This window comes from Oncorhynchus tshawytscha, linkage group LG09, assembly GCF_018296145.1.
Source record: "Oncorhynchus tshawytscha isolate Ot180627B linkage group LG09, Otsh_v2.0, whole genome shotgun sequence".
In the NCBI taxonomy this organism is placed as follows: domain Eukaryota; kingdom Metazoa; phylum Chordata; class Actinopteri; order Salmoniformes; family Salmonidae; genus Oncorhynchus; species Oncorhynchus tshawytscha.
In genome coordinates, this window is record NC_056437.1 from 29,897,948 (window position 1) to 29,915,394 (window position 17,447).

The 17,447-nt window shown below is 41.1% G+C and overlaps 1 pseudogene; it reads left to right on the plus strand.

Annotated features, from left to right (window-relative positions):
- Nucleotides 1-1,869: 1,869 nt before the first annotated feature.
- On the plus strand, nucleotides 1,870-16,399 carry LOC112259104 (annotated as a pseudogene).
- The last annotated feature ends 1,048 nt before the right edge of the window (nucleotides 16,400-17,447 follow it).

Here is a 17,447-nt window from a genome sequence, read left to right on the forward strand (position 1 = left end):
ATATTATTTGTATTTGTCAAATGGCAGCCAAGCATCGATCATGTCACCAGAATAAGACCATTGATATTCATTCCAAGCTCATTATCTTGCACATTCACCACCCTGTGAAGTTCATCTGTAGCCTAATAAACTGAATGTTTTCCCAAGTCGTAGTGTTAGGACCACACAACAACATCGCGTGACTCCAAGTTTTCTTGGATATGATGGTTATAAATATGTGTATCAATATTTGCCTACAAAGGCGTTTCCACCGCCATTACTCGCATAATTAATTTTACCGACACATAAAGATCCTACCATGTCGAACGACCAAATTGTCCATCGGCATTTATAAATTGTACCGGCATTTCATGCGTCCATCAGCCCGGTCGTGACTTTTTTCATGCGTCAGATAATTCATCTGGATAAAACGGTTGGATGGAAACGTGTTTAGTGAGCTTCAACCGAAAACTTGTTGCGAGAATATCACCAGTACTAATGTCCTTTCTGAAAGTTGAATTAGTAGTGCTACACGAAAGAACAGCAACTCAGGTTCCAGATGATCGGGGGTACTTGTCTGTTATAGAGACTTAATAGAAAGCAAGCAGGCAGAGGGATACCAACATGACTATATACTCTGCCGCCTATTGTCTAACGCAGCTGCCACTGCGACGACTGCGGTCGCAGATGCAAGTGCAAAATCCTCTAATCCAGGCAATATGGCACCCTACAACTGTAACATGGTGTTAATATATCTAATCTAAAAAATTAACTAATTTACGAAAGCACTCCTGAAAGAAAACGAAACCTTCTAAACTAAACCTCCGAAGGCCAAACATCACTACTAACTTAAGTGATGATGAGTCTATTTTTTTGTTGAACTATTGTCAGGTGATCAATTTGAAAGATCTTTCATTTTCATTATTGGAACCATGTTACAAAAAATACTCATGTTTTTTCAAGAGTACATTTTTGTCCATGATTTATGCTGCAACTGGTTGATCGCCTCAAACCATACTTTTTCAATAAACATTATTCAAATCCAACCACTGACTGTTTGCTGATTGTTGTTGTTCTAAAACAGAGAAGAGGTGAAGCGAGAGGTTTCACTTTAGCCTAAATCTGTACTAAATAAGCCCAATGCGTTTCTATGGGCTTATTTTGGACCGAAGCTTGTGGACCTTTGGCAAATCTGTAACAGGTGTCGTCATCTGAAGAGGAGGAATCGGACCAAAGCGCAGCGTGGTAAGTGTTCATGCTTTTTATTTAAACTGAACACTAATAACAAAATAGAAAAGATAATGAACGAAACCCAAACAGTCCTGTAAGGTGCATGAAAAAACTAAACCGAAAATAACTACCCACCAAGCATAGGTGGAGAAAAGCTGCCTAAGTATGGTTCCCAATCAGAGACAACGATAGTCAGCTGTGCCTGATTGAGAACCATACCCTGCAAAAACAAAGAAAAACAAAACATAGAAAAAGGAACATAGAATGCCCACCCAAATCACACCCTGACCAAACCAAAATAGAGACATAAAAAGCTCAAGAAAGGTCAGGGCGTGACAAAATCGATGTAGGCCACCTGACTATCATCATAATCATCGTCATCATCTCGCCCATTGTATTGTAGGCATTAAAAATAGTCTCATGCACTCATTGACAGAATGCGCCCTCAAGGTCCAGACAGACAGAAATTCTGGCCATCCAGAGGTGAGAATTAGGTGTGACCTAATTTCCTGTTTATGTGCCTGTAGCTTCATGCTAATAAGTTTTTTTTTTTTGCTACCTCCACCCAGAAACGGGGAAGACAAAAAATGTCTACCAAGACATTCATATGAATAGCAAAAGTATACTACTTATTTAACGATTTAACGTGTTCTTTATTCAATGAGGACGTATTTTGACAATGGTACTGGTACGGAATCAACATGCCTTGCAAAATCAGCAGCTGAACAACAATGACAGTCAAGAGCACGTGGCAATGAGCAGCACCAAGCATGTTCGGTTTAATAGCTGTGGCAACAGCCTCCTGCCAGTATGCATAGAAATGCAGAGGTCTCTGAAACTTGAGATCATGTGTTCAACAATGAACTACCGAGGAAGATTGGACTGTAATTAAAACTGCTTCCTTTGAATGACCAAATTCGAGAATTACAGACCATCATTAGAGACAAGTGAGTAATCTTTTGTCAGTACATAATAATACCACAGAGTGCGTGTCTGGCACTGGGTATTGATCTGTATTATCATGCACCAGATGATGACTGTTTAATAATGTGGAAATTACACATTGTATACCAAGTGAATGGCCAATCGACACCATGTTACTATTTATAACTGTCATATTACACTGGACTTATAGTGCCAGTCATAAGTTTGGACACACCTACTCATTCAAGGGTTTTTATTTTTACTATTTTTTACATTGTAGAATAATAGTGAAGACATCAAAACTATGAAATAACACATATGGAATCATGTAGTCACCAAAAAAGTTTTAAACAAATTCAAATATATTTGAGATTTGAGATTCTTCAAAGTAGCCACACTTTGCTTTAAGGACAGCTTTGCACACTGTTGGCATTCTCTCAACCACCTTCATGAGGAATGCTTTTCCAGCAGTCTTGAAGGAGTTCCCATTTATGCTTGGTAAAATAGCCCTTAAACAGCCTTGAGGTGTGTTTTGAGTCATTGTCCTGTTGAAAAACAAATGATAGTCCCACAAAGTGCAAACCAGATGGGATGGCGTAGCGCTGCAGAATGCTGTGGTAGCCATGCTGGTTAAGTGTGCCTTGAATTCTAAATAAATCACTGACAGTGTCCCCAGCAATTCACCCACACACCATCACACCTCCTCCTCCATGCTTCACGGTGGGAACGACACATGTGGAGATCATCCGTTCACCTACTCTGCATCTCACAAAGACACAGCAGTTGGAACTTAAAATCGCAAATTTGGACTCGTCAGACCAAAGGACAGATTTCCACCAATCTAATTTTTTTAAATTTGATTTATTTCACCTTTATTTAACCAGGTAGGCAAGTTGAGAACAAGTTCTCATTTACAATTACGACCTGGCCAAGATAAAGCAAAGCAGTTCGACAGATACAACGACACAGAGTTACACATGGAGTAAAACAAACATACAGTCAATAATACAGTATAAACAAGTCTATATACAATGTGAGCAAATGAGGAGAGAAGGGAGGTAAAGGCAAAAAAGGCCATGGTGGCAAAGTAAATACAATATAGCAAGTAAAACACTGGAATGGTAGTTTTGCAATGGAAGAATGTGCAAAGTAGAAATAAAAATAATGGGGTGCAAAGGAGCAAAATAAATAAATTAATTAAATACAGTTGGGAAAGAGGTAGTTGTTTGGGCTAAATTATAGGTGGGCTATGTACAGGTGCAGTAATCTGTGAGCTGCTCTGACAGTTGGTGCTTAAAGCTAGTGAGGGAGATAAGTGTTTCCAGTTTCAGAGATTTTTGTAGTTCGTTCCAGTCATTGGCAGCAGAGAACTGGAAGGAGAGGCGGCCAAAGAAAGAATTGGTTTTGGGGGTGACTAGAGAGATATACCTGCTGGAGCGTGTGCTACAGGTGGGAGATGCTATGGTGACCAGCGAGCTGAGATAAGGGGGGACTTTACCTAGCAGGGTCTTGTAGATGACATGGAGCCAGTGGGTTTGGCGACGAGTATGAAGCGAGGGCCAGCCAACGAGAGCGTACAGGTCGCAATGGTGGGTAGTATATGGGCTTTGGTGACAAAACGGATTGCACTGTGATAGACTGCATCCAATTTGTTGAGTAGGGTATTGGAGGCTATTTTGTAAATGACATCGCCAAAGTCGAGGATTGGTAGGATGGTCAGTTTTACAAGGGTATGTTTGGCAGCATGAGTGAAGGATGCTTTGTTGCGAAATAGGAAGCCAATTCTAGATGTAACTTTGGATTGGAGATGTTTGATATGGGTCTGGAAGGAGAGTTTACAGTCTCACCAGACACCTAAGTACTTGTAGTTGTCCATGTATTCTAAGTCAGAGCCGTTCAGAGTAGTGTTGTTGGACAGGCGGGCAGGTGCAGGTAGCGATCGGTTGAAGAGCATGCATTTAGTTTTACTTGTATTTAAGAGCAATTGGAGGCCATGGAAGGAGAGTTGTGTGGCATTGAAGCTTGCCTGGAGGGTTGTTAACACAGTGTCCAAAGAAGGGCCGGAAGTATACAGAATGGTGTCGTCTGCGTAGAGGTGGATCAGAGACTCACCAGCAGCAAGAGCGACCTCATTGATGTATACAGAGAAGAGAGTCGGTCCAAGAATTGAACCCTGTGGCAACCCCATAGAGACTGCCAGAGGTCCGGACAGCAGACCCTCCGATTTGACACACTGAAATCTATCAGAGAAGTAGTTGGTGAACCAGGCGAGGCAATCATTTGAGAAACCAAGGCTGTCGAGTCTGCCGATGAGGATGTGGTGATTGACAGAGTCGAAAGCCTTGGCCAGATCAATGAATACGGCTGCACAGTAATGTTTCTTATCGATGGCGGTTAAGATATCGTTTAGGACCTTGAGCGTGGCTGAGGTGCACCCATGACCAGCTCTGAAACCAGATTGCATAGCAGAGAAGGTATGGTGAGATTTGAAATGGTCGGTAATCTGTTTGTTGACTTGGCTTTCGAAGACCTTAGAAAGGCATGGTAGGATAGATATAGGTCTGTAGCAGTTTGGGTCAAGAGTGTGTCCCCCTTTGAAGAGGGGGATGACCGCAGCTGCCTTCCAATCTTTGGGAATCTCAGACGACACGAAAGAGAGGTTGAACAGGCTAGTAATAGGGGTGGCAACAATTTCGGCAGATAATTTTAGAAAGAAAGGGTCCAGATTGTCTAGCCCGGCTGATTTGTAGGGGTCCAGATTTTGCAGCTCTTTCAGAACATCGGCTGAATGGATTTGGGAGAAGGAGAAATGGGGAAGGCTTGGCCGAGTTGCTGTTGGGGGTGCAGTGCTGTTGACCGGGGTAGGAGTAGCCGGTTGGAAAGCAAGGCCAGCTGTAGAAAAATGCTTATTGAAATTCTCAATTATGGTGGATTTATCAGTGGTGACAGTGTTTCCTATCTTCAGTGCAGTGGGCAGCTGGGAGGAGGTGTTCTTATTCTCCATGGACTTTACAGTGTCCCAGAACTTTTTTGAGTTAGTGTTGCAGGAAGCAAATTTCTGCTTGAAAAAGCTAGCCTCGGCTTTTCTAACTGACTGTGTATAATGGTTTCTAGCTTCCCTGAACAGCTGCATATCATGGGGGCTGTTCGATGCTAATGCAGAACGCCATAGGATGTTTTTGTGTTGGTTAAGGGCAGTCAGGTTTGGGGAGAACCAAGGGCTATATCTGTTCCTGGTTCTACATTTCTTGAATGGGGCATGTTTATTTAAGATGGTTAGGAAGGCATTTTTAAATGTCCATTGCTCGTGTTTCTTGTCACAAGCAAGTCTCTTCTTCTTATTGGTGTCCTTTAGTAGTGGTTTCTTTGCAGCAATTCAACCATGAAGGCCAGATTCACACAGTCTCTTCTGAACAGTTGATGTTGAGATGTGTCTGTTACTTGAACTCTGTGAAGCTTTTATTTGGGCTGCAATCTGAGGTGCAGTTAACTCGAGTTTAAGACATGAAGGTCAGTCAATCTGGAACATTTCAAGAACTTTGAAAGTTTCTTCAAGTGCAGTCGTAAAAACCATCAAGCGCTATGATGAAACTGCCTCTCATGAAGACCCATTTACCTCTGATGCAGAGAATACGTTAATTAATGATGGACTGTCATTTCTCTTTGCTTATTTGAGCAGTTTTTTCCATAATATGGACTTGGTTTTCCCCAAATTGGGCACTCTTCTGTATACCACCCCTACTTTATCACAACACAACTGATTGGCTCAAATGCATTAAGGAAAGAAATTCCACAAATTAACTTAACAAGGCACACCTGTTAATTGAAACGCATTTCAGGTGACTACCTCATGAACTGGTTGAGAGAATTCCAAGAGTGTGCACAGCTGTCATCAAGGAAAAGGGTGGCTGCTTTGAAGAATCTCAAATATAAAATATATGTTGATTTGTTTAACACTTTCTTTGGTGACTACATGATTCCATATGTGTTATTTATAGTTTTGATGTCTTCATTATTATTCTACAATGTAGAAAATAGTAAAAATAAAGAAAAACTATATAGCACAAGGTTTCTAATACAAATAATATTAGACCTTACAGAACAATCGACACTATACTGATAACTGAACATTAAATTATTGCAATAATCACAATTTGAGTTTCCATTTTGAATAACAAGCTGTTGTAAGGTGATACCACGAATAGGCCTACAGGTTACGTTTTTGAAAGTTGATCATGGTCGTCACTAGTTTCAGAGAAAAAGAGTTTAATAGTCACATGTACAGGGTTGCATATGTAATTACAGGGCACAGTGAAATTCTTGAGCTCCAACAATGCAGTACACAGTTAAATAAAACAATACAAATAATAAAAATCGATCATACTAATAATATACAAATAATAATATATAGCGATGATAAATGGGAATGTCCATAGGAGGAGCAGAAGAGGGGAGGAAGTCCGGAGAGGGGGTGGGGTGTATCTGACTAGTGGTGGCTATTCAGCAGCCTGATGGTCTGGGGGTAGAAGCTATTGGCCAGTCTTTCAGTTTTTGCCATGATGCTCTTATACTGTCCTGAGTGATGGAAACAGGGAGAATATTTATGGCTGTAAAGGGGTGTAAAGGGTGAAGGCTGTAAAGCCGAAATGTCTGTGTACACTATGCTATCCCTGATGCAGTAACATTTAAAAAACAATTGAAGTAAGCTTTCTGCAACAAAATTTTGAGTGCGAACCCATTACACCTCTGTCTGAATTTGCAGGTTTTACCCACCAGCCAAGCTTTTGGGAGAGCGCGATGGTTCTCTTTTGATTAGAGGGGCTGGGGTCCCTTCTTGGCCTTTCTGCAACACCTGGTGTGTCCTGGAGGGCAGGCAGTGTGCCCCCAATTGTGCGTTCAGCTGAGCGTACCACTCTCTGTAGCGCCTTGCACTCAGTGGCCGTACCATACAGCCTGACAGTATGCTCCCGATGGTGCTCCCGTGGAACACTGAGGGCCCTTGGAGACATACCGATTTCTTCAGCATCCTGAGGTTGCCTTCTTCACCACAGTGTCTATGTGGTTTGCCCATTTCAGCTCCTCGAAGATGTGTACGCCGAGGAACTTGAAGTTTTCGACCGTCTCCATCATGGGCCCGTTGATGAGGATGGGGGCGTGCCCAGCCTGGTTCCTCCTGAAGTTCACAATCAGGTCTTTTGTTTTGCTGACATTGAGGAAGAGGTTGTTTCCCTGGCACCATGCCGTCAGAGTGCCTACCTCCTCCCTGTAGGCCATCTCGTTGTTTTTGGTAATCAGGCCTACTACTGTCGTGTCGTCAGCGAACTTGATGATGGAGTTGGAACTGTGTGAGGCCACACAGTCGTGTGTATACAGGGAGTACAGGAGGGTACTGAGGACGTACCCTTGTGGGGCCCCTGTGTTGAGAATCAGTGTACAGTATGTAATGTCACCACCTGGGGGGCGGACCATCAGGATGTCCAGGACCCAGTTGCATAGGGAGGAGTTCAGTCCCAGGTATTGAAGGCTGAGCTGTAGTTGATGAACAGCATCCTCACATATTCCTTTTGTCCAGATGGGAGAGGGCAGTGTGCAGTGCAATGGTGATTGTGTCGTTCGTGGATCTGTCAGGGTGGTAGGCGAATTGGAGCGGGTCGAGTGTGTCGTTGAGGGAGGAGGTGATGTGGTCTTTGTCTAGCCTCTCGAAGCACTTCATGACTACGGAAGTGAGTGCTATGGGTCGGTAATCATTCAGTTCAGTTACTTTCCCTTTCTTGGGCACGGGGATGATAATGGACATCCTGAAGCAGGTGGGGATATCAGCCTGTGCTAGAGAGAGATTGAACATGTAAAAAAACAGGGGTTGGGACCAAATCATTTTCCGATAGTTTTGTTCTGAACAGAACCACTATTTTTTTGTTCCGTTCCACTGTTCCGACCAGCAAAAAAAGTTCAGAACAGGTTCGAACCCAAAACAGTACTGGTTTATATTGTTCCTTTCTGTTCCTCTTTTTTTAACCTGTGAATTTTTTAAAATTTTATTTAGCTCATTAAGTTACTTCACCTGTCAGTGTGGATAGAACAGGAAAGCTAGTTGTTTACATGTGTGGTGGACAGATAAGGGTAGCCTATGGTGCAAGATGTGACAAACATTTTATGGGTAGACAGAAAGCGAGAGAGGGTTGAGGAGCAGGCTTGAAGCACTAGGCATCTTGTTATGACATGCTTTATCTGAATTAGGTCCACAGAATTATACCAATGTGATAACTAGGCCTATAGTATCCTTAACTAGCATTGAAAAATGTCATCCATTCATCTCTAGCTAATGAAAAAAATCGAGCCCTATTTTCTCGCGCTTCTAACGTCAGTAAAGTAGCCTATGCTTCAGAGGGGGGAGTGGCACGTAGCCTAAACACGTACACACACTGGCAAAGATTTTCAGGTTGCAGGCAGATGCTGGAATACCTTTTTGAATGACAGAGTGAGGGCTTTGCATAGTTGCTTTGTTGTGGTTTTTTTGTGGGACAAATATGGGTAAAATCATTTTATCCAAGGTACAGAAACGGAACCGGGAACGAAAATGATCTATACTGTTCTGGAACAGAACCGTTATTTTAATAGAAAGTAACCCGGTTAATAACGTTATTTGTCCCCAATATGGCCATAGTGGAGTTTGGAGTGTGACTGTTTGAGGTTGTGGACAGGTGTCTTTTATACTGATAACAAGTTCGAACAGGTGCCATTAATACAGGTAACGAGTGGAGGACAGAGGAGCCTCTTAAAGAAGAAGTTACAGGTCTGTGAGAGACAGAAATCTTGCTTGTTTGTAGGTGACCAAATACTCATTTTCCACCATAATTTGCAAATAAATTCATTAAAAATCCTACAATGTGATTTTCTGGATTTTTTTTCTAATTTTGTCTGTCATAGTTGAAGTGTACCTATGATGAAAATTACAGGCCTCTATTGTCTTTTTAAGTGGGAGAACTTGCACAATTGGTGGCTGACTAAATACTTTTTTGCCCCACTGTATATACAAAAGTAACTTTGTTTTACATTTTGGTTTTTGAATTAGAGGGTGAGGCCTCTGAAATGTGTGTACTGATTGGGTAGGTAAAGTTATGGAGATTGAATACCTTTTAGAGAGATGGTGAGAGAGACAATTCTTCAGTTTAGGGTTCTTTAATATTAATTGGAAATTAACAATGTTTGCAATCCTGTTCCATGTCACTCAGCTGTGATTATCCAATTAACTGTCCATTTATCCATTCAAGATGTGGTAGTATTGGTATTCATGCACAGTGATGAATAAATTGGTCAGAAAGGAAATAATGTCCAAAACTGACATTTGTGTTCACAGCAGTACAGTGGTTCTTCCTTTAAAGTTTTAAGCTTATGCTGCGACCGTTAGTGGTAGATGGTGGCATTCTGTCATTGCACCACACTATCACAAGGGGGAGTTAGAACGCTGATCTATCGGTAGTCTAAACTGTTGCACAAATTGACTATATGTTCATAAATGAATGAATGAGTTTTCAGTCTGATAGACTTTAATAAATACATGTTTTGACTGTTTTGAACAAGTTAATCTGCTCATGTTGTGTGTGTTCAATTATTTGTGACATTGTGGTTACAATGAAGAATGTAAACTAAATAAATCCTATTCATATTGAATAATCAGATGCGTGTTGCAAGCTTTATTGTTTCTTGTTTATTTTTTTACTCATTTATTTTATCTCCAGCGCCCACATCACTCTCCACCTCATGGCCTCAAACTGCACCATATATTACATATTGGATCAAAAAAATATATAACTTTTACATTACCATGTAGTTAACCAATAAAATGGACTGACGGAGATGTGGACATACCCGGTATACATATCCCGAAAGAAATGATCTCACTCCAATAAATGTTAATAGAAAGTTAGCAAAAATAGTTAAGATCTTGCCATGGAAAGCAAAATGCCTGGCTATTTGTGGAAAAATCACCCTGGTTAACTCTTTAGTCATATCACAGTTTACCTATTTGCTTATGGTTTTGCCTGAACCTAGCGACCTGTATAAAAAAAATTGAATTCAATTGACATATTTCTACCCCGGTAAAAGCTGTGTTTTTGGTTGATGGCCAATATTAAAAACAGTCAAATGCATTCTCTCCGTCTCCCACACGCACTTTAAACATTTGGATAATAAAGCATTTAAAGGCTGACAATGTTATTGATCCATCCTCAGTTTTCTCCTATCACAGCCATTAAACTCTGTAACTGTTTTAAAGTCCCCATTGGCCTCATGGTGAAATCCCTGAGCAGTTTCCTTCCTCTCTGGCAACTGAGTTAGGAAGGACGCCTGTATCTTTGTAGTGACTGGGTGTATTGACACACCATCCAAAGTGTAATTAAGAACTTCACCATGCTCAAATGAATATTCAATGTCTGCTTTAAAAAAATTTAAAAAACATCTGCCAATAGGTGCCATTCTTTGCAAGGCATTGGAAAACCTCCCTGGTCTTTGTGGTTGACTCTGTCTTTGAAATTCACTGCTCGACTGATGGACCTTACAGATAATTAATTGTGTGGGGTACAGAGATGTAGTCATTGAAAAAATCATGTTAAACACTCTTATTGCACACAGATCTATGCAACTTGTTATGTGACTTGTTAAGCACATTTTTACTACTGATCTTATTAAGGCTTGCCATAACAAAGGGGTTGAATACTTATTGACTGAAGACATTTCAGTGTTTTGTTTTTAATTCATTTGTAAAAATGTCAATAAACTTCCACTGACATGGGGTATTGTGTGTAGGCCAGTGACAGAACATCTAAATTGAATCCATTTTAAATTCAGGCTGTAGGGCAACAAAATATGGAACAAGTCATGGGGTGTGAATAGTTTTTGAAGGCACTGTATGAATGAATGACATTTTATTTTTTGTCAAATCGCCAGTTGGCAGCCCATCCCTTATGTGATTAATTGACAAACAAACTTCACAATAATTAACTGTGATACTTCAGTGATAATTCTTCCTCCAGTGTTCTCTGCCATGTGCATCGCATAAAGAGTGATGTCCACCATGTCATTGCTCACTCTCTCGCTCTGCTTTGTGTGTATTTTTCTAGCTGTCACTCAAAATGGTGAGCTGAAGCTCATTGGCTAGAACTCTAATTGCTAAGGGGCTGGCCCACATTGGGGAAAATGGTGCAGCACAGCTTCCAGAAAAACAGTCGCTTTCAAACTAGAGATTTTGTGAAAGACTCATTTGTATAATGCACATTGTATTGTTTTGACCCACTCTGTTTTTCCACAGATCAGAGCAGTGGTTGAAGAGGGACTCAATCAGCTGCCATACAGTGAGTGTACAGTAACCACTCCCACAGGTTAGACAGACCCCACAGAGTGAAATTAGTTTGAAATGATAGAAATTGAGCAAATACTATGCATTACTGTAAATGTCTCACCAAGACCAGAACTGACTATTTTAATCTCTCGCTCTCTCTCCCAATTCTTCCTTCAGGGCATAAGTATGATGGCGTGAAGTTTGAGAAAGGCAACTGCGGTGTCAGCATTATGAGAAGCGGTAAGACACTGATTATATAGGAGATTAAACGAAAAATACATCTGAATTGGTCTCTGACTAGAATCCCTGACTGGTAGATTTGCCTATAAGCATCTGACATACATAGTACTATCCAATCACTGTTTGACTTATCAGTTGCTCATCATTACTACGTCTTGTATGATGTTTCATTTGAATGAACTGAGTGGAATTCAACATCTATCCATTTCTGTGTGTGTGTGTAGGCGAGGCCATGGAGCAGGGACTCAGAGACTGCTGCCGGTCCATCCATATCGGTAAGATCCTCATCCAGAGTGACGAGGACACCCAGAAGATCAAAGTTTACAACACCAAGTTCCCCCTAGATATCAACAGGAGGAAAGTCCTCCTAATGTATCCCATTCTCACTACGTATGGATCATCATGTCAAGTATGGATCACCAACAGACTCAATACAGTACTAACTCCTCCTCGGGACAAAGAGTTCAGGTGAAGTGTTGCTCTATCCTGGGCCCAAGGAACTGTGCTGTTGGAGTCCCTTTTTGAATAACCAGAAATTAGGACTAAATTGCTCCCGTTAGCAAGGCAATAGTGTAATAGTCATGGGCATCCCCTGTTTTTATGAAGAACACTTGACAGTGAGACTTTTCCACTTGATTTGCTCTTTGCAACACGATTTCTGTTAAATTACACCTTCCAGCTAAGATAATTGTGGGAATGTGTCTTTTATTCGGCTCTGAAAATGACCTTGGTAGGTAGCGTGCTTCATATTTTTCAGCATAATTTACCCCAGGCAGATAATTACACATTTCTAAGGGAAACCATAAAGAGCTCACTGGATGGCAATGAAAATTATGAATAGGCCACATGGAGCCACTGAGAGTGAAGTAATGGTCATCTTTTTGTCCACTAACTAGAATCCCTCTCTGGGAGGATGGAACACCTGCCTTGAGACAGATCAAAATGACATTTTATTATTTTATAGAAAGTATCAGCAGATGAGTCATAGTAACAATCACTCAAGGCTAGTACTAAGGACAGACTTTTCTTCAAGACTTCATTCATGTTGCCTGTTCCTTGGTCAAGTCACTGTGATGTCTGTCCTGTTTTTATGCTATCTAATATACATATGTTCTGCCTTCAGGTACAGATAACACAGTGATTGAGGCTGTGAGAGTTCTGACTGAACATGGTCTCCGGGCCAAACTCCACCCCTCACCTATATAACACTGCCTCACCACAATAACACTGCCTCACCTATATAACACTGCCTCAGCTATAGTCCCTACCTTAATATGGAAGTAGACTTCATAAGGTTCAACATTCTAGGGTTTCATACTACACCCTGTTTTCCATTCATTCCGGGCTATATTTGTAACTGCGCAAGTGTGAAGCGTGTGTTAGTTTGCAATTTCGTCATGCAAAACTGACACGGTGGCATTTTCCAGCCTTAACGCCCGGTTCGGCAATTTACGCGTTTAATATCAGCTTGCTTGCGCTAAGGTGGGAGGGGTAGCCATATTTGAGGCTTGTTTTTAAGGACACACCTCAAATATGGCCACCGGTCGAGGGGAACTCTATGATAATAGGGATGGATAGCCTACTTGAACAAGCCAAATGCAGGGGCGGGCAGGCTATACTTGGCTTTTAATCAAATTAAACGAAATGGGGGGAAACCAATAGTATTTTTATGTTTCTAATTAGGAGATTCACAAGAACAAAAGGCACACCTCTCCTTCCATGGGCACTGTGCTTTTAAAACTTCCCATTAACGCTGCTTGAAATTGTAACTTTTGCGCTTGTTTTTAAGGACATACCTGCTCAAGCGCAATGCTTTTATCATGTTGCTCCCGCTGTCGGTTGTCATGCACACCTGTCTGTCTTCGTGCGTCTTTGAGACCCTGGGCTATTGTTTAACTGGTATGGTCATCGGGGAAGTATGACGCCTGGCGGCATACATTAAGCAATGTCTATTTTTCATCTATTTGGTGGGACTGTCAAGCTTAGGTATGGCTCCGACATTCTGCTCGACCATAGATCGGTTGTGGTGGAAAAGTAAGACACATTAGCCAGCTTCTCAGTGACTCTTTGGCGGGTAGCAATGTATAACCGCGGCATTGCTTCTTCTGCAAAATACTTGCGGCTTGGTAGCTGATATTTGGGGTCAATTGTGTTTAGTAGCTTTTTGAAGCCAGGCTTCTCCACTGTATAGAAGGGGACCATATATTTTGCTATATGATAGGTCACCGCACCTGTTATCTCCTTCCACCTCAAAGTTCTTGTCATATGGGATGATGTTTGAAAATTATGCGGCTATGGTATATTTAAGCAATAAGGCCCGAGGCTAAAGGCTGTTCTTATGAAAGACACAAAATAAATGTACATGTTACAGTTACTAAAATGCAACTTGGTTCTATTTTTTATGATTGACGCACCGCAAGTCCCGCCTCTCCCATATCCTCATTAGTTTTTAGGAGCATATACCCACATGGGGGATTTTAAATCTGAACTGAGGTCCAGACTCCAGCCCAGTTGGTGGTGGTAATGCTCCTTAAAGTTGGTTTCCAATTGCCATATAAAGCCATAAAACAACTTTTGTGCATGTGTTGGGACACCGTTGGGACATGGTTCGGTTCACTATGGGTTGACAGAGCAAGATGTCGCATTTGCCAACGTTATAACTCAAACCCTCATAAAAACAACAAAACCTTGATTCTTGCCATACAGCCATTTGGTATATTGCACAAAAACATACAGTACCAGTCAAATATATTGATTTAATTTTATTAATTTGAATGTACAGTACCAGTCAAAAGTTTGGACACCTACTTATTCAAGGGTTTTTCTTTCTTTATAGTATTTTCTACATTGTAGAATAATAGTGAAGACATCAAAACTACAAAATAACACATGGAATCATGTAGTAACCAAAAAAAGTGTTAAACAAATCTAAATGTATTTTATATTTGAGATTCTTCAAAGTAGCCACCCTTTGTCTTGATGGCAGCGTTGCACAATCTTGGCATTCTCTCAAACACCTTCTTGAGGTAGTCACCTGGAATGCATTTAAATTAACAGGTGTGCCTTGTTAAAAGTTAATTTGTGGAATTTCTTTCCTTCTTAATGCGTTTGAGACAATCAGTTGTGACAATGTAGGGGTGGTATACAGAAGAGTGCCCAATTTGGTAAAAGACCAAGTCCATATTATGGCAAGAACAGCTCAAATAAGCAAAGAGAGAACCAGAGTCCACCTTTACTTTAAGACATGAAGGTCAGTCAATACGGAACATTTCAAGAACTTTGGAAGTTTCTTCAAGTGCAGTTGCAAAAACTATTGAGCGCTATGATGAAACTGGCTCTCATGAGGACTGCCACAAGAAAGGAAGACCGAGTAAACTCTGCTGCTGAAGATAAGTTCATTAGAGTTACCAGCCTCAGAAATTGCAAATAAATGCTTCAGAGTTCAAGTAACAGACACATCTCACCATCAATTGTTCAGAGGAGACTTCGTGAATCAGGCCTTCATGGTCGAATTACTGCAAAGAAACCACTACTAAAGGACACCAATAAGAAGAGACTTTCTTGGTCCAAGAAACATGAGCAATGGACATTAGCCCGGTGGAAATCTGTCCTTTGGTCTGCTGGTTCCAACCGCCGTGTCTTTGTGAGACGCAGAGTAGGTGAACGGATGATCTCCGCATGTGTGGTTCCCACCGTAAAGCATGAAGGAGGTGGTGTTATGGTGTGGGGGTGCTTTACTGGTGACACTGTCTGTGATTTGTTTAGAATTCAAGGCACACTTAACCAGCATGGCTACCACAGCATTCTGCAGCGATATGCCATCCCATCTGGTTTGGGCTTAGTGGGACTATCATTTGTTTTTCAACAGGACAATGACCCAACACACCTCCGCTGTGTAAGGGCTATTTTACCAAGAAGGAGAGTGATGGAGTGCTGCATCAGATGGCCTGGCCTCCACAATCCCCTGACCTCCTCAACCAAATTGAGATGGTTTGGGATGAGTGCTCAGCATATGTGGGAACTCATTCAAGACTGTTGGAAAAGCATTCCAGGTGAAGCTGGTTGAGATAATGCCAAGAGTGTGCAAAACTGTCATCAAGGCGAAGGGTGGCTATTTGAAGAACCTCAAATATAAAACAGATTTTGATTTGTTTAACACTTTTTTTTGTTACTACATGATTCCATATATGTTATTTCATAGTTTTGATGTCTTCACTATTATTCTACACTGTAGAAAATAGTCAAAATAAAGAAAAACCCTTGAATGAGTAGGTGTTCTAAAACATTTGACCAGTAGTGTATTTAGCCGTGGAGCATGTTCTGATTGGCCAGTGAGGGTCCAAGCATTGACACAAGTCTTGACACACCCACAACTTTTTTTAAATCAAAACCCAGCCATTTCGTGCCATCACCAGCTACTGCACCCTTAATTCCAGTTGTGAAAATAGCAATTATTACTGACACACTCCCAAACCTATAACGCTTCCGCCAGCGCTAAGATTTACCATGGCATTATGTTTGTTAAAATAGAGCCCTCAGTCTTATTGAAAGCACTGCAAGTCTAATGGTTGTGTCCATCATTCAAGAGTTCCCAGAGATCACCATACTGACCACCAAGGTGTACCCTGTGCCTCCCACACACTTTGGCCAGAGGTACCTTGGGACAGACTAGTCAGCCCTCCAGGGCCATTCATTGGGATACCATACTATGAGAACCAACGATTGAATTGTCCCTCTCTCTGTCTGATGTCAATTTGTCCGCTTATTTCAAAAGGACTTCTTACCCCGCTCAAGAATGCTGCTTTGCTGTGTACTCCACCTTAACCTGTGCTCCTCAGTCTGACACAAACAATGCAAAGATTTTCCTGGAAACAAGAAAAGCACATTCCATGCAGGTCTTTTAGGAACTAGTCTAGCGAGCTTGCATGTACTGCTGCCATTTTATTTATTCAGTTATGGTAGTTAATTCTAGGTTGTTTTCCCTCAACAGAAAGTCTAAAGTCAAATACAAAAAAAAAAGTATTTTCAATGTATTCCATTGTCATTATTATTGCCACAAACTGTTTTAATGTATCATAAAACTCAGAAGAAACAAACCACTCGAGAAACGCTGACCAGATCTAAAGTGGAATTTGATGGTATGCACAATTTGGACATTTCAGAGTGGAAAAGTCGAGGAAAAAGAGGCTCAGACATACATTTCCCTTTTGACAAGGAATACACAGATAAAACCCATAGAAATACAACAGTGAATGATTAACTACATTCTGAGAGAACTCTTCAGTCTATTGGATGTATTGACAAAGCATGCCCCTTTTCTTTCAGAGCAGGTTTGAGGATGGAATATATCACATTTGTAGAGGATACGGAGTCATCATATACAGTGCTGTGAAAAAGTATTTTCCCCCTTCCTGATTTCTTATTTTTTTGCACATTTGTCACACTTAAATTTTTCAGATCATCAAACAAATTTTAATATTACACACTGATAACCCAAGTAAACACACAATGCAGTTTTTAAGTGATCATTTTATTTATTAAGGGGAAAAAGCAATCCGAACCTTCATGGCCCTATGTGACAAAGTAATTGCCCCCCTTGTTAAATCATGAATTTACTGTGGTTAATCACATTTTTTGGAAAGCTGAGTTCAATTTCACTAGCCTCACCCAGGCATGATTATTGCCAGACCTGTTGAATCAAGAAATCACTTAAATAGCACCTGTCTGACAAAGTGAA